The 16,816-nt window shown below is 41.3% G+C and overlaps 2 long non-coding RNA genes across 2 annotated transcripts in view; both read left to right on the top strand.

The window, feature by feature from the left end:
* LOC116076268 overlaps window positions 1–16,816 on the top strand; it is a 135,629-nt gene that overhangs the window by 67,385 nt on the left and 51,428 nt on the right. The window lies entirely within an intron of this gene.
* On the top strand, window positions 12,296–15,101 carry LOC116076269. Its single transcript, XR_004112886.1, has 2 exons — window positions 12,296–12,388; window positions 14,894–15,101. It is a non-coding gene; the product is annotated as an uncharacterized LOC116076269 (long non-coding RNA).

Below are 16,816 nucleotides of genomic sequence, written 5' to 3'. Positions count from 1 at the left end.
CCGGAGTCAGTGAATATGAAACTCAGACATGACAATGCCGTTTCCACCTAGCAGTTTCCGGAGTCAGTCTGGATTTAGATCAGCTTTAAAGAATGTTTACTGTATAGTTGGTTTGAATGTGAAAAAATGTTTCTACCTTTCATAAAATCTCAGGAGGTTTTGCTTCCATTCTTGGAATGAAAAGATGACTTACATCTGAATTAGAAACACTCTTGATAAACTATAACAAAAATAGCAAAGTTTCAACTAGACACTTCTATTAAAATAAAATTTTACCATTAAAACAAAATTGGAAGAGTTAAAAGGAATACAAGACATGACTAATTTAATGGGAGGTAAGAAACTCTTACAGTGCTCAGCCTCTCAGCCCAGTCTTCTGACTCTTTGGTGATCAACTGCAGTTGACATAAAGTACTATCTATGGCTTCTGTCTAAGGCATGGGGGACTCGTACTCACTAGCTCCTCCTGTGTTTTAGGAAGGGCATAGATATATTTAATTTATATGAATGTGTGAATGTATGCATATTCATGTTACCTTTGCATGTGGGCCACAGTTCAACCTCAGATGTCACCCATCTTGTTTTTGAGATAGAGGCTGTCTCTGGGACTAGTGGCTTGACAATTAGGCTAGGCTGACTGGCCAATAAATTCCATGGATCCTTCTCCCCAGGTCTGGAATTAGAAGTGTGTATATTCCACCATGCTCAGCTTTCCATGTAGGTTCGGGGGTGGGGGTGGGGGAGTCGTCAAACTCATGCATTCATGCTTGCATGGCAGGTATTTTACTGACTCAGTCATCTCCCTTACCTCAATAGAAATATTTATTATTATGAAGTTTGCATCATGACTTGAGATAACTTAGCAGCCCATGAATCTTTATGAAGCCACACAACCAACTACTATGCTGTATCCCCACAGTGTGACACAGCCACAACACACAGCAATAGAATCTATAGTTTAAAAGCATTTGATTACTGCTAAGCAATGAAATTTTGTAGGCAGATTGAAGACGATCTTTATTTTAATAAAAGATATACTGTTACTTTTTCGTGTACTTAACTAACATGACAGGCATACTTGTAATTCTAGCACTCAGAAGGCTGAGGCAGGACTGCGGATTTACTGTCACTTAGGAAGTTCAGGGCCAGGCTCAGCTCCCTGACGAGATCCTGTGTCCAACCAAAGCCATATCCTTTATTTTAATTCTTCTGCTTTCTACATGTATGACCTTCTGTCTTCTTGAACTAGGCATCTATTTGGTGAAGGGAGAGGGCTACAATGAATGATTCTACAGTTAAAAATGAGGGTACTATTCATATAAAATAAATTTTCAGTTTATTTTAGTCCTTATTTTAAAAATAAGGACTAAAACTGGATCTTTTACTCAAATAAAGGATTTTTGATTCTGTTGTATCCATTTCAGCATGACACTTCCTAGGTGACCTGAAGTGTCTATAGGTTTTGGAATGCACCCTCCTTTGTGTAACATAGTTTCTCAATTCATGGTAATAGGGTACAATGTAACAGTATAGAAAAGTTGTATCCCTCTTTCCATACAACTGTCCTCCAAACTCAAAAGAAAGGGAAAAAGAAAAAGAAATCAAGCAGACCACACCTGTTGCCTTTGTTTTTTTCTTCATCTTTGCAATAAAGAGTCTATTAGAAAAACAATATTAACCCTGGGGGACAAAGGGAATTGCCTGTCCTCTTCTATTGTTTGATGCTCCAGGAAGTTACCAGGTTAGTCTTGTGCCTTCCTAAAGCTCAGGCTTACCCAAGTAGTGTGCTAAGGCTGAATTGAGGTGCTTTTCCTCCTAGTCACATTGAAAGTTTAAATCTAAAAGCCAACAGGCCTGTAGCAGTGTCCTTTTAAAGATAGTACATGTAAAAGGTTCTGCAGAGCAATAGCAGCAATAGGAGATAAATATCTCAAAAAATATTATAAAAAAAAATGTATCTCAGAATTACGGCTGTCCCAAAGCCCTGTACTTTTCTGTCTGCAAGCTGAAGCAACCCAGGACAGCTCTTGGTGTGATTTAGTCCCTGCCTGAAGTCCTGAGAACCACAGGAGTCCCAGATTCCAACATTCCCAGAATCAGAAGTCCAGCTCAAGAAGACTGGCAGCTCAAGCATTCTCTCCCCTTACATTTTATCAGCTCCTAAGGAACTGAGAGAGAGTCAAAGGCAAGAAAACCTCTCGCCCTTGTTTCTTCAAGCACATGTCTCTTCTGCTATATGGCAGATAAAAAGAAACATTTCCTCCACATTCTTCGATTTGTAGCTAGGTCAAATTGAAGGAATGATCCACCTTGGTGGGTTCTATGGTCTTGCAACAGACAGTGACATTTTCACCAGGAAAACAATTGAAGGCCTGTGCCATCAAGAGAATAATAAACAGTCCTCCTAAGGAGCACTATCTAGGCATTAGGGACCAACCACTTGCCCTACTTGCCTGACAATGAGAAATGTGACTCTCCAGAGCGGTAAGGCCAGAAGACACCACTTCTCCAGGTAATCCGATTCTTCCCTGGTCTCAGAAGTCACTTGAGTCATCCAACCTCCTGGACATCCTGATGCTGTTGTACAGAAAAATCAAAGAAGTGATCAATCAATAGACCCAAACCTCTGAGATCCCAAGGATTATCTAAAGGGCTCTACAGTGATCAAATCTCACTGAAGTTTTAAAGTAGTAAACACTAAAGCTATTATATTCCCCACTACCAGGAAGCAGATCAGAATTAATTATAGGAGAATAAATTTGCATTTACCTTGCACATTGAGATTGTTGAGTGAGGGAATGTGTGGCCAGTAAGACATGGGGTATCCATTGGGACTCCAGGATCTTTAAGTACCCTGGGCGTGTATCATTGATAAAGACCAAATGCCAAAACATACCAGAAAAGCATGCTATAATATAATCAGAGCAGGTATAGAATAATCAGCAGATGGGAGGGAAAAGGGAAGTTATCGTAAGGTTTTTTCCTGAATTCCAAAATATTTCGTACTGGTTTTCCTTCTTTTGTAATTCAGGTTACTAATTCATTAGAGCAGAAGTTTTCCAAAAGACACTATGGAAGATAAGATGGCACTTTATAATGAGGTTGAAGGTCGTGTACAATAATGAAACACTGAACCTGCTTAGAGAACCCCTGGGAGGGAGAGGGTGGAGGTGGAGAGAGGGAAATAGCAGGATACAGATATGAAGGGGAAAATGAGGAAATTTGGGAGGAGGCTTTAACTGGGGAGAGAAGAGGTAGAAAGAAAATTACACTAAGGATGCTTGAAAGGGACATAAATCATTTTAATACTTAACTGAAATTGCATACAACACATATACGCTTATGTAAAAGAAGGTAGAATGATTGTGAGAGCCAGAGGATCCAGCATTCTGCTGTGACACTGAATTCTACCTATGATGGGGAAGCTACAGCCATGAACACTCAACTGCCTAAATAAGACCTGAAAAATTCCAATACCAGTTGGCATCCCAAAGCAGTTGAGGGATCTTACAGGGCTCCACTCCAGGATGAAGAACGATTAGCAAGCAATTAGCAAGCAATTAACCACTACTGAGAGAGAGAATTAGTCTTCCCTAGGGATGAGCCCCTTGACTGGTTATCAAGTGGTCAACCCTAGAAATATACCTATAGGCAACACTGAGAAGGCTCAGCAGGTTGCATTAATAGATTTCCTCAATTATGTGCATATTTTACAATACTGCTTAAATAAGAGGAGGCCACAAACTTGGGAGAGGGTTGGATCAGGATTTAGGGGGGTGTTGAAGGAAAAAATATGTGATTACATCTTAATTTTAAGAAAAGGAAAACTCTGAGAAACAAAAGAGATTAACACTGGTGAGAGTCACCATTTCTTTGGTTGATGATATATGTGTTCACATTTATAGGAAACAGCATGCTAATTCAATGAAAGCATACAAGTGACCTGGCCAAATCAGAGAAACAAGTTAACTTCATCTCTTCAGACATTAATCATTTGTATAGGCTGAGGAAGGTGGGGGGGGCGGGGAGGGGACGCACGCGCGTGTGTGCATGTGTGTGTGTATCTTTGATATAGCTATCTCATTTCTTTTTGATAGACAACTAGTAGTGAGATTATTGGACTAAATGGGAGCTCTTAGCTTAGGTTTTTGAGGCCATATATTTCTTATGTCTCTGTTTCTTCTAAATTAAAAAAAAAAAAAACAATCCCCACTAAGTATTTGAAGGATGCTACTAAGATTCAGGGGGCTAAAGAACTTGTGGGGCTCAAGTGGTTAAAAGAGTTACAATAGCTGGGACCTAGGCTTTCCTACATGGATCTGCTTTTACACTGGGCAGGCAGCTCTGAGGATAAACATTCATAATTAATCACCTACACTGATGTTTTCAGTGATGCAAGTGCCTCAAGTCACACCAGCAGATCCAAGGTTCCTCCTTGCTTTGATGAAACTGTGAATGGAGATGCAATTGAGTGTGATGGTCCATGGGATTGGCCTGGTTTTTTCCATCTAAATCACCACCACTGGGCCAAACTCTCCCTTGAGATTGGGGCTATATACAGGATCCCAGAGTGACACTGAAGGCAGGCTTGATTCATATATTTATTTTGACAGGGTCTCTAGCCAAGGCTGGCCCTCAACTCCTTGTACAGCTGAGAATGATCTTGAACTTCTGAGCCTCCACACTCCACCTTCTGAGTTCTGGGATTAGAGACCCAAGGCACCACCATGCCCACTCATGCAGGGCTTTGTCTGTGCTAGGCAAGAATTCCATCAACTCAACTATGTAAAGGGCTTACTTTAAACATGGCTCACTGAGCCCTCATCCCATCAGGTTCCATACTCCTTTCTTCTCTAGATAAAAATGAAGAAAAAAATTTAAAAGACCTATTTATTGCTCCTTGGGTTTTAGTTAATTACATGGTTAAATTCACGCCAGACAAACCACTCTTTGCTGTCTTTGAATTAACCTGAAAAAAAAAAAAGTCAGTTTTTCCCATTTGACTTGCAATAAGTATGTAACTTAACTTCAGTGGTGTGTCAGCACTGGTCTCTGTCTTTACTAATGTGCGACAGATTCCAGCATCTGTGTAAAACATCAGCATTTTTGGGTTCTAGTTAACAAGGTGAATACTTCTATTGTTCACCTGTGTGCTTTTTCCATACCGAGACGGGCTCCTCTTGTTTGCCAAAGAGGATCCGTGCGGACTGACATTCTATGATAGAATCCGAAGTAAAAAACGCTCAAGAGCAGAGCTAGACACAGGAGGCATGCAGAAGATGGCCACAGTCATCAGAACTGAAAAGACCATCTGGCTGGAGGCAGCCCACAGTGTGAGCACAAGGTTTGTGGCAGAATCAAACCTTCATAGGCACCTAAAGGAAACTTAAAAATCTTAGGGAACAATGCACAGTAACTATATGGTAGAGCAACTCCCAACTGGAATAGTTTCTCTAAGAGTAGCACTGGTGCCTCCCTTGCTTTAACTCTTCCACCCCTGCATGGGAAAGAAACGAACTGTGCTCTTTGGTTCTTAGGAGGTGGGATGGTTTTATAAGGTGGGTCTAGAGAAAGTTCATACAACCTCTTGGTTCCCATAAAATCTGTGAAATGGGCCATTCTTGTGTCTTTCTTGAAGTGCTAAGCACTTCAATAGAGCCATCATCCAAATCCCAGCTTCTTAAACTGTGGCTCATGACCCCGTGCAGGGTTAAGTCACTGAATATGGAGTGGGAGCTGAATGCAGTGACTGAAAATTGACTAAAATCAAACCTATAATGAATTCAAGGTGCTGCTGTTGCTCAAGTCTTTACTATATCACATGGCTTTGCTGCTGTCTTGGTCCTGGACACAGGACATGGACATACCATACTGTATGTCACTCTGTTCATCAACACAAATGCCTGAAAGACTTAGGCTCAGAGCTGAGAGTTGGGACTTGCTATAGAAGCATACAACAATGATGTTATTGTAGAAAACAAAGAGTTTTATTTTCTTATAGCATTTCTCAACATGTGCATACCAAATTAGTATGGCTTTAAGACTGGGTTGTATTATTAGCATACTTGATTTTTTTAAATGCTGTCTGGGTTACTGACCTGAGTTTCATATTATTCAAAAATTTTGGCCATGAGATTAAGAATTTGTGGCAATTTCATAAATGACTCTCTAACATAATTCTTCCAATTTTGTACTATGTATTTATGCAAAGCTACAACGTTCAGAACTATAAAACCAAAATATCACTTAAGTCTGAAAAGTGTTGAAGATGCTATTTATCCTGCAGTATCAACTATTCAGCCAATGTTTAGTTTTACATATATATATATATATATATATATATATTATAGAATAGAGTTTATTCTTTCTTTCTTTCTTTCTTTCTTTCTTTTTTCTTTTTCTTTTGGTTATTTTATTTATTTACACTCCAAATGTTATCCCTCTTCCCAGTTCCCCCTCCACAAACCCCCTATCCCTTCCCCTGGCTTCTATGAGGGTGCTCCCCCACCTTTCCACCTACTTCTGCCTTAGCACCCTAGCATTCACCTATGCTGGGTCATTGAGCCTTCACAGGATCAAGGGGCTCCCCTCCCATTGATGCCAGATAAGGCAGTCCTCTGCTACATATGCAGCTGGAGCAATGGGTCCCTCCATGTATACTCTTTGATTGGTGGTTTAGCCCCTGGGAGCTGGGGGGGGTGGTCTTGTTAGTTGATATTGTTGTTCTTCCTATGGGATTACAAACCCCTTCAGCTCCTTCAGTCCTTCCCCTAACTCCTCCATTGGGATCCCCGTGCAGTCTGATGGTTGGCTGTGGACATCCACATCTGTATTGATCAGGCTCTGACACAGCCTCTCATGGGGCAGCTATACTAGGCTTCTGTCAGCAAGCACTTCTTGGCATCAGCAATAGTTCTTTATATAAAATGAGAAAGCACATCTTTGTCATTAATATGTAGAACAGTTCATCTTTAATAAATGTTAAAATGTATGTGTATCAATAATTCATTTAAAATAATTGTTTATGATTTGTTTTCATTAAATGTTTGAGTTACATGCCTATATATACCTTTGTAGCCAAGGTCACATAAAAGTGTCTTGTGATGGGTAGAGGGATTGCAAATGAATGCAGTTTCAGAAGCCCTGGTATAAATCATAGGTCAGAAACTGCTGGTCAAACCTTGCTCATAGCCATTCTTTATGAGTGATAGTTATTGGCACACAGTCACATCTATTCAGGTATTTTCTGAGACTCCTTTCATCCTACAAGGACAAAGTTGATTAGCTTGTCACAGAGAAAATGACTAGTGGAGTCTACGATGTTTATTGACTCTTTCCTAACAGTAACACTTTATAGAATTCCATTCTGTGCAAAAGCTAAATTCATGGTGTTCTGTCTGTCTCTGTCAGTAGAAGGGTGTCAGTGTATGGAATTAGAGAGCCAGGGCCTTGAGAGATCAGAGTCTAATTCATTGCAGGCACCAATCATAAAAAGTAAGGGTATTGTCCCGAGATTAGTTACTAGTAGATTTAGAGTAAGAACTATGTGTCCCCATGTGAATCTTCCTGGGCTCTCACACTTATTCACAGAATAAGTTAGTTTTCCAACTAAGTCATAATTTAATTTTTTCAAAGAATCTCTCCAGGATACATTTTGACTCTGACCAAATAGAGTAAAAGTCTCAAGAGGATGAATGACCAATCTTTTGAAAATTGTGCTACTTTTTTCAAGTATTTTTTTCCCTTAAAATAATAGGTAGAGAAAACCCACAATGAGCTGGAAGGAGTCTACACCAGAGCTCCCCAATGACTGCAGCTCAGTTTGGGGGCCGTCCTTGCCATCACGCAGTATTTAGAGAAAAGAGGCTCATAACAACCAAACAACTGGGTGGAAATTAGGTTTAAAAGTTGGCCAAGAAACTTCTGGAAAACGTCTGGAATCGATACAACTGTGAAACGGGGGAGATGAGTAATTTCCTGGGATCTCCGTAGTTTCTTAGGTATATGCCTCTGGGGGGGATTGGGCAGTGGATTCTAGGAAGCAGCCAGAGGGAACGGTAGAGTCACTGGCTTGGGCTAAGGAAGAGACAAGCAAGGCTGATGTTCTTAGAACCATTTCTGAATCAGACCACAGGAGGCTCTAGGCCTTGGCTCATACCTCCCCAATTCCTTCAGTGTCCTCTCACCACCCAGCCCTGGATAGTTGTCAGACTGACCTACCACTCAGTATTTCCCAAGACACCCATTCTCTCTTTCAAGGGGTCAAATGGAGTAGCCTAATCAAATTCTAGGTTCCTATTTATCATCTGTGCAGCCCCAAACAGGATTCCTAATCTCTATGACTGTTTATGCCAAGTGAGAATAGCAATGACCTTCCCGACAGGTCCATGGCATTTCAAGGAGCTTACACAAGTCAAGCACTGAGTTCATATCTCCGATGCCTCCTGGATGCTGCACAGGCTGTTTCTATGTTTGAAGCATCCTTGGGCCATGCCTAGGTGAGAAAGGGACTTCTCTACCCACCCACCGCCAAAACTGTGCATCTGCTCCTGTGTAAGGCTGTATTGTCTCTGGATGCAATTGAAGGGATATCATCTGGTTTTCTGATTTTCACATTAGGTTAAGTTATTTTAGAGGAAGAATTTTGTCTTAACCATCTCAGTACTTGGCACCTGTTTAACAAAGACTGTCGCTTGAAGTCTGTTTTCTAAATGAATGTGGAATGCATGAAGGAGTAAGTACATGTCCAAATCAAGTCAGGATAAGTGAATAAGTGAACAAAGGTTCTCCATGTCTTCATGCATATCTTTCATTTATCCACACCTGAGGTTGTATCGATGATATTTACCTGTCTAAATTTAATTGTCTTAGGGAGAAAAGGCCTCTTCCCCAAGACAGTTCATCTCCATCTCATAAAAAAAAAAAAAAGTCTCTCTGTTTTGGTTTTTCACAGGAAATCACAGCAAAGTAAGGTTGAGAGTACAATGACCCTATTTTAAAGCTGTCCTGCTCACCTCTGGGTGTTACCATTTTTCTGCACTAGATCTAGCCAGTCAGCATCATATTGTTGATTAGAGGAGTGATTCTTGCATCTCCCTTCCTAGCTGAGGAGCTATTAGCAGTTGGTAGCTTATGGGAAAGGGAGAGGCAAATTTCTTGAGGGGTGCGGCCCTTGGTGGTAAGTTTCCCGTGATCCAGTGGATGGTCCTTCACCCATATGTATATAAGCAGCACTAACTGGATCAAGGATTACAAAAATAAAAAAAAAAAATGAAAAGAGGGTATGAATTTAGAAGGGAGAAATGGGGGCAAACCCAGAAGTTGGAGATGCAGAGTGATCCAAATATATTGTGCACATGTGTCTCTTTGTCACCTTATTATCTCTAAAGGGCCAATAACCCCAAAGCCTCAGGAGAGTTGAGAAACTCGGACCAGGAAAGTTAGCACTCTGGGAACATCTCCTTCAGGATGATGTTAAGATCCAGGGCCTCAACACACAACCTGATATTTACAGGCTCCAGGCTGCAGGAGAACGGATCTGCACATGGGATCTTCCACCTCAAAAGTTCCTTGTTCTCCACTATAAATCCTCAAGCTCCCTGCACAAGGGCACATGGTGTCCACTCCCACAGAGGGACTGCTGCCCTTCAGTGTTCTGATTAAAAGCCAATCTGCTTTTGTAGGTGTCTGGCTCCACTTTCTTTTATCTTCACATTGCTTCAATCAATCCCTATCTAGCAACCCCCTCCAATCTTATTAGTATATAAATCTGTAGTGCTTATCTTATGAATTAATACCTCCAAAGTCTCTGAAGTATCCACTGTTGCAAAGATGGAGGCCTTTAATGTGTTTTTTTTTCTAACAGGAAACCAGACTGACAGAGCTAGAGATAGGTTTATCAATAAAGCTCCCACATCCTCCAGTCAGATCATCCTGTCAAACAGCTGCATGATCTTCTCAGATGAGAGTTTTACCCTGAAGAACTTTAAGTTGAATTGCCTGATGGAAGGCAGAATGGAATCTGCTCTTCCCTCTGCTGCATCCACCCTCCACAGTCATCTCCACTGTGAGACTTCTCCAAGTTTTTCTTCTCAAGGGTGAGGAATGAACACAGCATGGACTAGAAGCCGGTTGTAGGGGTTTTGTTTCTTGCTCTGTCACTGATCAGCTCCCTAATCTTGAGCAAATCTCCTAGCTGTTCTGAGGCTTGCTTCTGTCTTTTAGAAACATCAAAGATGAAATAATTTAAAGAGAACAGATTCAAAAGTTAAGGTACCCCCCGTTGTCATCAATAATTGTGATATGAGTCATAATGGCAATAGCAATACTTCTAATGAGCCTCATATTTTAAATTAATTCAAACATTTTTAAATTAGGTGTGTGATTGTGTTATTTACAAAGAAGTCCAAAGGGATTTGATCATACAACAAATGCAAGAAAGAGGACCCTGGGAAGGAAGGGCACTTGATAAGTTATGAGTAGTGAAGAAGACCATAAGTTGGGAATATGAGTGTTTACACTAGAGGAATTTGAATCAGGAGAAATGTTGGCAGGCCATTGGATATCTGGATGGAAGAAGAGCCACTGTTATTTCTCAAGTCTGATGCAAAAATTAGTCTATGATTTGGCTTATTGTGGAAAACATACCATTGCACTGGACAATATGGTTTATGATAATTTTTAACCAAACACTACCACGATCTTGAAGACCTTGAAGAGTCAGTCCCGACTCTGGTTAAGGGAGAAAAAGATCAGGAAAGCATGAAGTCCCTTACAGCATTGGAAAGTTCCATAATCAAGTGAAACATTGCCATGTTTCAGGGTTCAGGCCAGGGTTGCAATCTTCTAATCAAGATAGTATGTTTAGGATCAAGATACTGGAATGTCACAACTGGGAATAGAAACATCATAGTCCAACAGCATTCCCCCTAAAGATGAAGAAATAAAAAAAAAAATATCTTGTTAGAAACTGTGCATCAGCCTTCCATAAAAGCCATAACCCAGACCAATTTACCTTAAAGCTGTGGATATTAATAAACCTTACAAATTCAAGTATATATTCTTCCATGAGGCACCAGCAGGAGTTCCTTATGAAAAGGAAAACATTGAGTTTTTCTACTTGCAGCCACTTGTCCCATGAAGATCCCAGTGTTTATCTGAGCATTACTACTACATTAATATGCAGGGTATTACAGGCTGAGGGTGTGGGACAGAATGACACTAGGCATGAAAAGTATGGTGAAGAATAGGTAGATTAAGTCTCTAGAGCCCTGTTTAGGGTAAGACTGAGTTTTTTTAAAATCCTGGCAAGTACTGGACTTTGTACATCCTTCTTGGATATTTTTGGGGGATTCAATAGTACATGGTACAGTAAAAAGTACTTCTCCCTGGTCTCTGCTTCAGTTACTACCTCCTGGCTTTTGCCTTAAATTTCTACCCTAACTACCCCTCATGATGGACTGTAAGATGTAAGTTAAATAAACCTTTGCCTCCCCAAGTTGCTCTTGGGCATGACCTTTAATCACAGCCATAGAAAGCAACTGGAACATTCTTATCTTTTCCAGCTACTCCTTGCCTACAAAGTGGCGATCATCATAATGCTGGGTATTGTTTTGTTTAGTTTGAGGGATATCTGCTCTTACTTCAACCCAGTGAACCAAGTGTCCTCGATTCCCTGCCTCCAGCAATATCCAAATGTAATCTAGATTTCAATACAATCTACAATCTGCCAGTAAGGTATGCTCACACAGGAAATGGAAGGTGAAAGAGAGAAAAACCTTTTTATCTCAAAGGTACAGGATGAGTTTCCATAAAAGTATGAGGTTCCACCATGGTCTCCTGAAGCTCACTTTCTTTGGGTCCATGCTGATAACTGAATTTCAGGTGCTGGAGAGCCCAAAATTTTATAACTTTGCAGCTACAATGTAAAGGCTGGTGGTCTTTATCTTAGTTTCCTCTTGAGCCTTTTCAATGCTTTTGGAAAACCATTATTTCTCAGTTTTATACCTCTTTCTGCTTGAAAGACTTTTGAGGGATTATAGGTGATTGACTGAACTGCCCAGTGCAATCAGTATATCTGACACCAAGTCCTATGAGATATTGGGCCAGAGACTTCTCCATCTTGGACTTCTGGGTCAATTCTGTTGAAGGCCAGTGACAAGCTTGGAGGAAAGGACCTGCGAGCTTCCTTCTAGTGTTAAAATCGATTGTATTTCACAAGCTAACATTATTTCTTAAAGGTTGTGAGCAAAGAAGAGGACAAGGGGAAACATGCCTTCTTAATTAGGGGATGTGCTCCACTGGGAAGTCAAGGATGCTTGGTACCTGAAGAAGAGCATTCTCATCCCACCAACAGGACAGTTTTGATGGAGACTACTCAGCTCCTCAGGTAGACTTCTCTCAGAGAGAAAGTCCAGGTCCTATTGCCCCTCTTGTGTGAAACTAACCCTTACCTCCCTCAGAATCTCAAGAAAAGTTTACATATATTGGCCCTATTTAAAGGGGGACCCAGCTGCCTCTCTCCCCTCCAAAAACCTGTCCTTTCTCTTACATCCTGATTAAAGAAACATTCATTTGGGTTAAGGCTTTGTCCCAGAGGCTCTTAGGAAGATCACACCCCACCAAAGTGCTAATGAATTGCAGTTAGAATCATCTGCTCAGCTCCAGAAGAGTTCAGGTAGCTGGCCATGCTCTATGCACATCCCATCTACCGCACAGCTTCTGTAGATGTGCCTTAGTTAGTTCCACAACCCCGAGCAGACACATCATCCTGGCTGAGAGCTTCTCCATGGACCATCTGCTCTCTGAACTGTGGAAGAAAGCCTAGACAGGCCAAAGACTAACACCATTTACCAAAAATTGGTAAGGTGGTGTATAACGAACCCCCACTACCTGAGGTTCTGGGTGCTTCTGGGTGAGGCAATTCACGGGAGATGGTGCACTTTCCATACCGTTTGTTCAGAGTTTTCAAGTGTAACTAAAGTCAGGTGGTCCACAGCAGGGAATAGCTTAGTTTCTGACTCTTTATTAGATGTCTTCCAGTCCCTGAGTCTCTTCCTCCAAATTAACCACCTACTGTTAGAGCCCTACCTTGGGCTCTGCTCTGGGAGAGCTCAGTCAGGTGTGGCTTGTTTATCTTTATGTCAGCAATGTACAGTCAGGGGACTGAGATGGTGGTGGGGGGTATTATGGATGGAAAGAGAGAGTGTTATGGGGTGAAGGCTGAAATCATCCTTTGTCAAGGGCTACAGCAAGAAGCATAAATGGCCCTGGGGAAATAAGGAAAAGCCATAAGACTAGGGAACAGAGTGGAAAAATACAGCCGTGCCTTCAATGTCCTTGCATGCATAGGAGAACCTTCCATGTAGCAAGGACTCGGGAACAAAAAACGGTGTGCAGATCTGCCCTGGGGTCAGACTATTCATTCTTCATGTTGATTCAATCCTTCAGTAGGTTCAACTTCACTCCACAATTAAAATCACCTCAGTTTTGCTTGTGCTAAACTAGGAATTTGTGAGGGGCTGGGAAGTAAGAGTAAAGGGGACATAGGACCTGGAGCTGTGATGATTCCAGTCAAAGGAGCCAGAATGAACATCCCTGTTGGTACCAAGGAGACATCCCAACTGAGGCTTACATGCCTGGGGGCTTTGTAAGGAGATCTTTGCTTGGCTCTGGAAGAGGTCGGCTGCACACTGTATTTTGCTCATTCCAAGCAAACAAGCAATAATGTAATGGCAGGAAGCCTCGTAAAATGGTTATTTCTATTCCCGGACTGCTCTGGGGCTCCATCTAATTTATAAACATTGTTTTATGAAAAATTGAGATCATTCTTGGAAGTGCCCACAGACAGTGACCTCTGCTTGTTTTGGTGCAGTGTTTGCGTGTGAGTGTGTACACGGGCTGTTGTTGCTAAGGAGGCAGTGGCCAGCTCTGGGGAATGGCTGCCTTTTCATTCTGCACATTTTCTTCTTCAGGGAGGGCAAGCCTGACACCCCTCACCTAAAGTCTGTTACTCCTCACAAAGACAGAAATGAATTCAGGAGTGACTGAATGTCAATGTCGGAAGCAGGATGGCCTTACCCACAATATGTTAAAGAAGAGTTCAATACATCCAAGTGCTTCCACGTGTAGAAATACTTGAGTTCTCCATTTTTTTTTTCTGAGAATTGGGCCACTGAAACCAAGCTGTCTGGTAGGATTTGCATTAAATTCTAAAACTCAAAGCTGCTATAAGTGTACAGGGCTGGAGGAGTGAGTCTGAGGTTGGAGGAAGCAGAGATCAGATATAAATCAACCGTGGGAGTTCCTGATGCCTCCTAAAAATGAGTAACAATTGGAACAATATGACATTGGAATAAAAGCCATGAGAGGGGCTTACCTTTCAGCTCTGCCTCTTTGCTTGCTGGGTGGCCCTGGACCCATAAGTTAATACCAAGAAAACCCAATTTTCTCAAATGTCAGGGAAAACACCTGCATCCACTAATTCAGCAAGCATTCATGATGTGTGTGAGATACGTAACAGCCAGCCTTGGTGTACACTCGGTCCAGCTGCTTCCTTTATGTGAAATATTTTTTTCTCAGATATCTGCCTTGGTCATTCCCTTCCTTTCCTGTGACTGTCTACTCAAATCTCATCTCAGTTGTTCAGTCATCCCTGCTCACTGTTGCTATGAAGAGCATCCTTTGGGTATTTTCCCCTCCATCCCTTTCTTCCTTTTCTTGTTACCTGATGAAATTATATCCCGTGCCCCGCCCCTTTCTTGTAACTGCTGTGCTTTTACATAGAATCTTCCAGAATTAGAATTACTATGATGAAATTACTTTTTGTTGTTAAGTATTTCTTACGTGTACGCATGTGTGCCTGCCTGAGTTTATGTGTATCACATGCATGCAGAAGCCTGTGGAAACCAGAAGGGGACATCAGATCTGCTGGAACTGAAACTCTATAGTTGTGACCCACTAAGTGAGTGTTGGGACCCAACTACATCGTCTGCAAAATCAACGAGTGCTGATACGTTCTGAGCCATTTCTCCAGACCCAAGTTTCATATTTATAAAGACTAAATATGTATTCAATAAACCGATGTGTATAGATCCCCCAAAGTATGTTTTCATAATTGAGAAAACCAAATCTAGCCTAAATGTTCGAAGGGGAAATGCCACAGCAAAGTTTGACAGGCTTGCTTAAACTTGTGATGGGAAGAAAGGATATTTTCTCTTAATATTCACAGGTGTCATTGCTGAGTGGTGTCCCCCACACACCTCCTACTCCCTGGTTAACATTAGCCAATCTCTTTCCTCCAGCCTTACAAAGAGCTTTAAACCTAGAGCCATTTTAGAAGTGACTCTTTGGACTCTGGGATGATTTTTTGCTTCCTATTTTATAGGACTGAAATCTCTCTGAGTGGGAACAACCTGCCACCACTCCTCTCTGTCCTTTGGAGGAGGCTTCAGTAAGCTACAGGGCTCCCTGGGGGTTTTATTGGAGCTCACACATCCATGTGGTCATTCATATAACCATCTCACTTAGCCAGAGCATATGAAAACGAACTTGGAAAGCAAACTTCAAAAAGAATTAATGTCATTGGCCCCAGGAGCTCTGGGGTGGGGCTGTGTGGGGCCAATTCGGGTGGGGGCAATTTTCATGGATTTGGCATGGCACAGAACCAAATAAACAACAGTTGACTGGTAGGTAGATAGAGGCATCATACCAATGAGATACCTACTATTGTAGATAGTAACTCACAGTCTGTTCAAAGCTATGACTTCCAGCTTATGCTAAAGTAGGAGTTAAATAACTTCCAAGAAAATAAATAATAAATAAATAAATAAATAAATAAATAAATAAATAAACTAGAGGCATATAGTGGATTTTCCAATATAATATCATTTGTAGCTCAAAGAGATGAGATTAACACCTAGTTTTTCCTTTTCTTAGACTATAAACTCTTGTAAGTCAAGGATTCAGTCTAACTGGCTCATTGTAGATTTCTCAGCACCTAGAAGCATTCTGGGCATTGACCTATTTAGGACATTCTATAAGACTATATATACATTGTCTGAGAATTGCATTCAGAAAAAAAGGGTCAAAGAATCAGAGATAATGGGAGCTTGGGTAACCACAATAGTTATGCTGAGCTCTCACCAAACCAGCTTTTCTTTCCCTACCCTTAGTTCCCCTGGCCTTCACAGCTGCCTCCTGCCATCAAGCATCAGGTCCCAGGCTCTTCTTTCAAAACACTTCTGAAATGTTTGAGCAAATTACATTGTTTGGGAAATAATCTCTGTATGTCGTTTCTTTATTTGGAATGCTGTTGTTATTGTTTTAAAGAAACCGTTCTTAGTTTTATTATATCTATATTATGCCACAGGTTAACTCAATGCAATTCATCAGTTGACTAGAGACAAACTGGCTAGAGTAGAATAGATAAATACCTGACTAAGGCATCAGACCAAAGCAATTGGCAACATTGTTTGGGGCAGAATGGAGAATCCTCAGTACAGTTGCAGTATGGAGTATGAGCCTACATTTTAACTATATCCTGATGAGTCAGATTCAGATGGTTCAAAGCCTTTCTACACATTGGGTACAAACTCTCAGGCAGGAGCCAAGAGATGACAATTATCATCAAGGTTAGGATTCTGGGTAGCAGGATTCTGGGTAGCTGTGAGAATTCAGACAACTACTCGGATTTCTTGGCTAAGACTGTTTTGTCTAGACAATGAGTGCATTGTCCAGTGCTTGTAAGTAGCAGCTCCATGACTCAATCTGCCTTCCAGGGAGGTTGGGGACTGCCATTTTAGGTGCGACACCAGGC

The sequence above is a fragment of the Mastomys coucha genome, unplaced genomic scaffold (assembly GCF_008632895.1).
Source record: "Mastomys coucha isolate ucsf_1 unplaced genomic scaffold, UCSF_Mcou_1 pScaffold4, whole genome shotgun sequence".
NCBI lineage: Eukaryota > Metazoa > Chordata > Mammalia > Rodentia > Muridae > Mastomys > Mastomys coucha.
The sequence above is the reverse complement of the archived record's forward strand: the minus strand, read 5'-3'. Positions and strand labels throughout refer to the sequence as shown.